General features: G+C 35.9%; 1 long non-coding RNA gene across 1 annotated transcript; it reads left to right on the top strand.

Annotated features, from left to right (window-relative positions):
* On the top strand, positions 1-6173 carry LOC110733842. The gene is made up of 4 exons (XR_002513679.1): positions 1-362; positions 560-629; positions 3319-3402; positions 5853-6173. It is a non-coding gene; the product is annotated as an uncharacterized LOC110733842 (long non-coding RNA).
* Positions 6174-8094: the final 1921 nt, after the last annotated feature.

Genomic DNA, 8094 nt, shown 5'->3' with positions numbered 1-8094 from the left:
AAATATGGACTTTCCGTGTAATATTGGAGGCTTATTAAAAAGCACTGCAATATAGCGTAGTTACAGCTAAAAAGACCGAGCCACTTAAATATTTTATTCTGTGAAATATTTCAAAACTCCCACGACTCCCACTGTACTTCTGCAAACCCCTAACCTATCGCAACTGAAAATATGAAATTGCCACAATTGTGCGCTCAATCTCTCTAATCTCTCTGAATATCATTCTCAAATTTTTACTTGAAGAATCCTTAACATTGAATCCGTTTCCTTTTTGCTGAATTTTCCCTTTTAATTTGCTCAATTCGTCAATTCTATTTGAGAATTTCAATCGACCCATACAAATTCGAATTTCCCATTCTAAGGTAAAGTTTTCACATTATTTTTCGTTTTTATTGAATTCCCCCTTTTAATTTCACCTAAATTCTCGGTTTCGCTTTACGATTTGCTGAATTTTTGGCCGGGTTTTGTCAATTTCTAATTTTTATATGTTTATTTCGCCTCAATTCTGTTTTGCTGAATTAAGCTTAGTTTTTCCCCTCAATTTCGTCTATAATTGCAGGTCTAATTTCATTATTCTCGAAAAAATTCTTGTCAAAAAGAAAGAGATTCAGAAAAGAGGCTAATTTCAGGTCTGTTTATTGCATGTTTATTTAGATGTAATTTCGTCTATATAATGCATATTTTCTTAGCAATTTTTCATCCTGAGTTTATTTAGATGTGTTTAATGTTTTATGTTGCTTATCATGTGCAGTGTTTAATTTATTTGGCTATCTATTTTGTAATTATGTATTTGAGTGTTCAATTCAATCTTTAGTACATCCCCTGCTTACTCATGTTTCATAATTCTGTATAAGTAAATTAATAAGGTCCAATGATATATCTCAATCAAATATGGATTAAACCAGTATTAGATTCTCAAAACATCATGTCAATGAAAATAAACTTGGTTGTTTGAAACCTATAAGCCATTAGAAATACTGTTTTCTATCATAGTATATTAGTTAGTTTTCATCCACCTCAAACATGAGACATATTGTTTTATAGAGTCCTTTACTTTGCAATTTATAGGCTCACTGCATGTTTAATTCATTAGTAACTACAATGTACTTCAATTCCCCCCCCCCCCCTCCAAAAAAGAAGTAGAGTTTACTTGACTATAGAGTCGGTGGGCATTTTTTTACGGTTGGATTACTGGAGTTTGTGATATGTATCCTCTAGCCAATTTTAATTATGTGTCAGTGGTTCTATAAAATTGGTTGGTAACCCTATTGCCTATATACAAGATCTGTTATTGGAGATAATCCAACAAAATTAGATGCAAAGAATAATAGGGTAAGAAAAAAGATTACATGGAATAGATTGTTGATTAGGGAAGAGCCTAGAAGAATAGGAAGTAAATGGGTTTTGATATATAGCTTTAGAGAAGGCTAGAGTTCATGTGGGGCACGAATTCTTGACATGATATATATGTAAGTAAAAAGCTGCTGCTCTAATTCTGGCCATTGACTTGCTGTTGTGAAAGGGAAAGGATAATTAAAGTTTTTTCTTCATGATATCATCTTTTAATTTGAGCTTTCTATAATCTAAAGGAGAGAATTTTATACTCTAGTTTTGTTTGAAGATATATTGTGTTATTTTTGAGAGTAACATATAAACGTGGGACTACATGAATTCTAGAAGTTCTTATTTATCAGTGGATTTTTTGCAGAAAGTTTTATTTGGTTTCTCCATTGTTTATTTTATTTTATTTCCTGTTTGGCAGAAATTATGTTTGTGTGAATGAATTGTTATGAAGGCATAATTAATAATAATATTTGATGTTACTATAATATAGCTAGTTGGGTGGCTGTGCACTACTACACCTCAAAATATGAGATGTAGTATGGTCTTATATATTAAATGTAAGACCTGAAAGATGCTTTCATTTTTTTTTTCCTATTAAATTTCTTTTTTGGTTGCTCTCTATATGTTGTCCCACCTATTGAAGGTTGAACACTTCTTTCTCCAACGAATTAAAAAAAAAAGAAAAAAAAGGGTAGTGTATAAGACTCCCTCCACCCCAAAGAACGTAACCAAACCAAAGAAAGAAGTCTACATTAGGCTAAGATATCTTCTTGATTTACTTCATTTAAGCTACTTTAAAGTTATTAGATTATCTGAAAATTATATCTACTATATGTTTTATCGTGGTTGCCTTTTTCCTTTTCCCCTAATAAATTAGTCGTAAACTTTTCGTTTTCCGTGTTTTTGATAATGGAGTTGCATTGAGAACAATCAAGGAAAACTTAGCTTTTCCAATAAAAGCACCAGAATACAGAAGGGGTTGATGGCTTTATGAGTACGTTATGAATACTTGATGGTAGACTTAGATTCCCTTGTGTGAGGTGTGTTAATAACAAGCTTTTGAAACCTGATGATGTAAATTACCACTTGCTCCATTATGGAATAATGCGTAATTATTCAACTTGGTTGTTTCATGGAGAAAGTTTAGATCAAGTTTTCACTTCAGCTTCTACAGAATTTATGGTAGAAAATGATGAGACTGTTACGCGTATGGATATGAGTCAGTTGGTACATGACATATATGATCATAGAGGCGATGGGCCAAATATTGGTGAGAACATGGATGAAAGTATACCAGGTCCTAACAAAGAAGCTCAAAGCTTCTATGATTTGCTTAAAGATGCTGAGGAAGAATTGTGGCCAGGGTGCAAATTGACAAAGTTGTCCTTGTTAGTGCTTTTATTTCATGTAAAGAGCACTAGTAAATGGACTGAGTCATTCAATAATTTATTACAAATATTAATGGGCACCTTGTTTTTTTTTTTTCATGTCTATACAACCGTAAAGTATTTGTTTGGCTGGCACTTAGCCTGGTAGAGTAGTTGTAAATAAGTAGAAAATGGTTCTGTCTCATAGGTACATAATTTGCTTATTTTTTATTTCTTTGTATGATTACTTACCAGAATCATAAAAAGAAATATATTGTGTGAACATGGAACACTTAAGGATCATACTAATTTGGTGACAAATGTTTTTTTTTCATTACTTTTAAGTGAAACTGGTTGAACATTGTCGTTTGTGAAATTCTAAACTTACACTTTTGCATATTACATTGACGATAATGTTAGTAATGTAACAACTATTAATAATAATTTGTTTAATGTTGGGAATGTCTCTTTCATCTTTGAGTATTTTTGTTGAAATATGTTTGTAGTAATTTTCCAGGTTTGATTTGTTATTATTGATTAGGTACATTTACACCTTTTCTATTGTTGTCATGAAGTTGGTAACTCTTCTCCTTTGTTGTTTTTCTAGGGTGTTGAAGCTTCGCCTAGGGCTAACGACAATGACACTTATCGTAGAGATTAGTTATTACGTTACTAAGATCTTTAATTGAAGGTTAGATTGTTTATTGTATGTATAACATAATGCATATATTTACTCGGAAAAATTGCAAGGAAAGTCCTTTTAAGGAGACGACCTTGTGAGAAAGGTCCTTTTATGAAAAAGGTGGCACCAAAGGTCCTTTTAAGGCATTTGGGTTGTGAGGAGGGTCCATTGACCAAAACTCCGGCGTTGACTCCCATTTTCCGGCCAAAATAAACTCACGTGCACAGCATGTGACTACTTTAGATTTTTTTTTCTTTTTTTTCAATTTATTTTTTCTTTAATCCTTCTTCTCCCACCTCACCCCCTTCCTCCATGTGAACCACCGTCACCACCACCTCCAACACATCACCACCCACCCACCCACCCCTCACCACTGAACTAACCCCTACTCCGAAACCTCACCTGAATTAAGACCAGCGTCAACAACCACCTTTCCTCTTACGTAAAGCAAATAACTTCCGGCAACTACAAGTCCGCAACAACAATCGCATCCACCAAGCTCAAACCTCCACAAATTCCGTCTATCAGCCACCAATCGAACCGCCAAAACAAATTGCAACCAACAATCAGCTACCCAATTTCATCTATTCGAATGGCCAATTCCAGAAAGGGCAAGGAATTGAAGGAGTAGGGGTGCTAGGGAAGAGGCGAGGGCTAGGGGTGAGCACGGATCGAATATTGGATTTCGGATCGGATATCCGAATTCGAAAATTCTTAAATTTGATATCCGATATCCGATCCGAAATATTCGGATATCCGGATATTAGTTCGGATATCCACTAATCGAATTTATTATTATTTTTTTTTACCAATTGACATTAATTTACTAATTGAAAGAAAAACATCTTCAAAAAATAAAAATTGAACAGGACATCAAAATTCATAAACAATCAACTAAGAAAGATTACATCATTAATTTTCTAAAAAAAAAAAATTACATCATCAATTTATCATACATGATATATATTACTTTGTATTTATCAAACCTTAGGGTGTTCGAGTATTTGGAGTATGTGAGTAGGATGAGGATAATTCAAGAAGTGGAGAGAGAAAGGGAGAAATATGTGATGTCGATGAATTTGAATTCGAATGTTTATGAAGATTTGAGTTTCGGTTATGGTGGAGGATTTGACGGAGGGTATTACGGTAATTTCAGTGACGATGCTGCTTCTTCTTCGTCTTCCTCTGTTTTCTCACTTTTCTATGACATTTGCTATAATGCTGTTGTAAGAGGGGATGATACGGTGTCGTTTCATTGGTGTAAGAACGACGTCGTTACTAAGGTTTATCGCTCGCCGGCGGGTCCCATTGCTCCAGATTTGAGAAATGAGATACTTAAATTTAGAGTCCTAGAAGAGGAGAGAGATGATAGAGAAGAGGAGAGATCAGAGAAAAAGAGGCGGGTTAGGGGGGGGTTACTGTATGAGGGATTTATATTGGGGTGAGGGGTCTCAAACTTTAGGGTTTGGTATGTGTTTCTTCGGATATTGGATCAGATATCGGACATCCGATATCCAATTTTTTCGGATATCGGATATCCGAAATTCGAAATTTGGATATCCGATATCCGATTTTTTCGGGTCGAAAATCCGATCCAAAATCATTTTCGGATCGGATAGCAAGGGTAGCGGAAGGGTGGGTTATTATGGGCTGGTTGTGGGTTGTGTTGGTGGTGTGTAAAGGGCGGGTGCTGCTGTTGGTAGGTTGAGAGGCGTCGCTAGTGGTGGGTTGAAGGGGGCTGAGTGCTCAATTGATGTCGGGAGTAATGGTGGGAAGGAAGAGGAAAGGGTTAGGTGGGGTCGCCGACGGCTGGGTCGTCTGTAGGTGCCGGTGCCAGGGCCGGGGGTATGCAAGCACTTCGATAGCCGCACCATTACCAATTCAGGTGGAGTTTCGGGGATTTGGGATGGGGTTTGGACATGGCAGTCCCTTCCCCTTCCTTCTTCCTTAATTCAGGTGAGGTTTCAGAGTGGGGATCAGTTCGGTGGTGATGGGTGGGTGGGTGGTGATGTGTTGGAGGTGGTGGTGATGGTGGTTCACATGGAGGAAAGGGGTGAGGTGGTGATGGTGGTTCACATGGAGGAAAGGGGTGAGGTGGTGATGGTGGTTCACATGGAGGAATGGAAAGAATAGAAAAAAAAAAAATTCTGAAGAAGTCAACGTCAGAGTTTTGGTCAATGGACCCTTCTTACAACCCAAATGCCTTAAAAGGACCTTTGGTGCCACTTTTTTCATAAAAGGACCTTTTTTACAAGGTCGTCTCCTTAAAAGGACATTCCTCGCAATTTTTCCTATTTACTCGAACCCCTGGATAACCTTGGTAGCTCATAGACTTGTGTTTATCACATAATATTAAGGATCATTAATTACTTTCTTTCTTTTTTTATTTTTTATTTTTTTGTGGTCATCATATATTACTTTTTAATATAGTAGTTGACTATTTGTTTTCACTCATGTAGGTTATGCTTTGGCAACTTCAAAGTTGGAACATGAAGGCAATTTTAAAGCACCAATATTTTGTCTTATAAAATATAACTTATATTTGCATAGTTTTGGTTTAGGAATAAATTACATTCTAGCTATTGAACGTTTGGTTTTTTTATGTAGGAATTTAGATGGTTATTTGTTTAAATGATTTTAGGTACTTTATTTCAATGTTTCTTGTTTGATGACATTTGTGACTATAATTTATTTTTAATTAAATTTTTAGTGTTTGCAATTTTATTATGTAAAAAACAAGTTAGCAACGCTCTAAATGTGCTATAAATGCTATTACAGAACTGCACCATTGTACATCTTGCGACGTTAAAAAGTGCCTTTACAAGTTGTAAAATAGTGTGCTAGTTTACCTCTTACGACACTTAAAAGTGCCTTTATAGGCTATAGGTAAGTGCGTTACATAAATAATCTCAGCTTAAAAGTGACGCTAAAAGTATAGAAAAGCACACACCTTACAAGCTATGGCGGTGCTTACAAGTGCCTTGGTAGGTAGTGTACAATGCGGAGTACAAGGAATTGGAGACGCTTACAAGTGCCTCTATAAGATGCCAAAAAGCGCGTCAAGGTGGCGACACTTTTTTAAATACTATACCGACGTTAGTATATAGTGTCGTTGTAGGGTCTTACGTCACCAGCTTAAGCGACACTTTTCGTGGCAGCGCTTTTTTGCGTTGCAGGAGCCCATTTCTTAGCGTCGCAATATCCCTTTCCTGTACTAGTTACGTTGGATAAGTGGGAGGAGATCGATTTGAAGACTCTTTCGGCAATTCAATTATGTCTTTCTAAAGATGTTTTGAGAGAGATTGCCAAAGAGACGATTGCTGTGGATTTGTGGTTAAAGTTAGAGTCACTTTATATGGCAAAAAGCGTGACCAACCGTATACTACTCAAATCTAGACTTCATGATCTTCGTCTAGACGAAGGTAAACCGCTCAAGTCTTATTTAGATGAATTATTCTATATTATTATGGATTTGCAAAATATCGATGTTGAGATCGATGATGAGGATATGGCTATTAGGTTGATGTGTTCTTTACCGCCTTCATATAAGCACTTTCGAGATACTTTTATTGTATGGTAGAGATGATTTGAGTTTGGAGGATGTTAAGGATGCCTTAACCCAAAGAGATTTAATTGACAATAAATTGGTTAATAAATCTAATAATTCGGCTCAAAATAATGCTTTGGTTGCTCAAAATAAAGTAGCTATTGTCATGTGAAGGGTCATATCAAAGCCGAGTGTTGGAAATTTAAGAAGAAGAATGAGGAGATGTCCAATGAGGACAAATTCGCAAATATTGCTAACACCGACGATGATTATGTTTATGCACTTTAGGGTTACGAGCTTCGGGGCTGCGGTTTCTACGATCTCTTTATGATAAGTGCCCTTTTGAGATCTCTTGGTGAAATGAGAAACCGTGTGGATTTTTGGTATGGAGTCTATGATAAATTGCATTTGATTTTTTCTTTTGTAGTAAAGTAGCAATCTTGGTTATGCATTAGATTTTGATCTAGTTATGCTATTTCTTATCTCAATTTTGGTACTTTTATGATTTATTAAGTACAATTGCAATTTAGAAATTCTTGATGTAATTTTATATTCTAGAATTGCTTATGTTTTTTGGTTTGGTTTTGAGATGAAGAAGTGTTTGAAGAGAGTTTGGTCAATTTTGATAAGCATGCTTGGCGTTGTGACATTATACTCTTGATCTAGGCCATGTGATGGTTTTGTGTTCGGAGACGCACCGGTTCACAAGTTATGAAGATGATCGTTTTTTTTGTTGATTGCCTAATGTGAGTAGGCTTATGGAATTTTGTTTAAGGTGTAGGTTTTATGTTTTCTTATGAGCATTACTTCTTGGTTCAAGGTGGAGTTATCTTGTTTTGGTCAATTTCAATTCAAGTCAAGGTGGAGATTTCTTAAAGTGTGATTTGAAATCTAGTAGGGATGATTTTGAATGCAGATATCTCTCAAACTACAAGTGATTTTGAAGTGATTCAAGTTGAGGTGATAGCTTGTTTCAAGAGCTTTCCAACGGTAAGTCATATGCCTGATTTCGATAAGAAACGAGAAAGTTGTGGCTGTTTTACGAAAACCTGACGAAGTTGAAAAATTGCGACGAGCATGCAAGCTATAGCTCTAAGCGAGTGAGCTATAGCTCGGCCCTATGAAGACTTGCGGCAGGCTTGAGCTAGCTACCG

Source organism: Chenopodium quinoa, unplaced genomic scaffold (genome assembly GCF_001683475.1).
Source record: "Chenopodium quinoa cultivar QQ74 unplaced genomic scaffold, ASM168347v1, whole genome shotgun sequence".
Lineage (NCBI taxonomy): Eukaryota > Viridiplantae > Streptophyta > Magnoliopsida > Caryophyllales > Amaranthaceae > Chenopodium > Chenopodium quinoa.
This window is presented reverse-complemented; position numbering and strand designations above follow the sequence as displayed.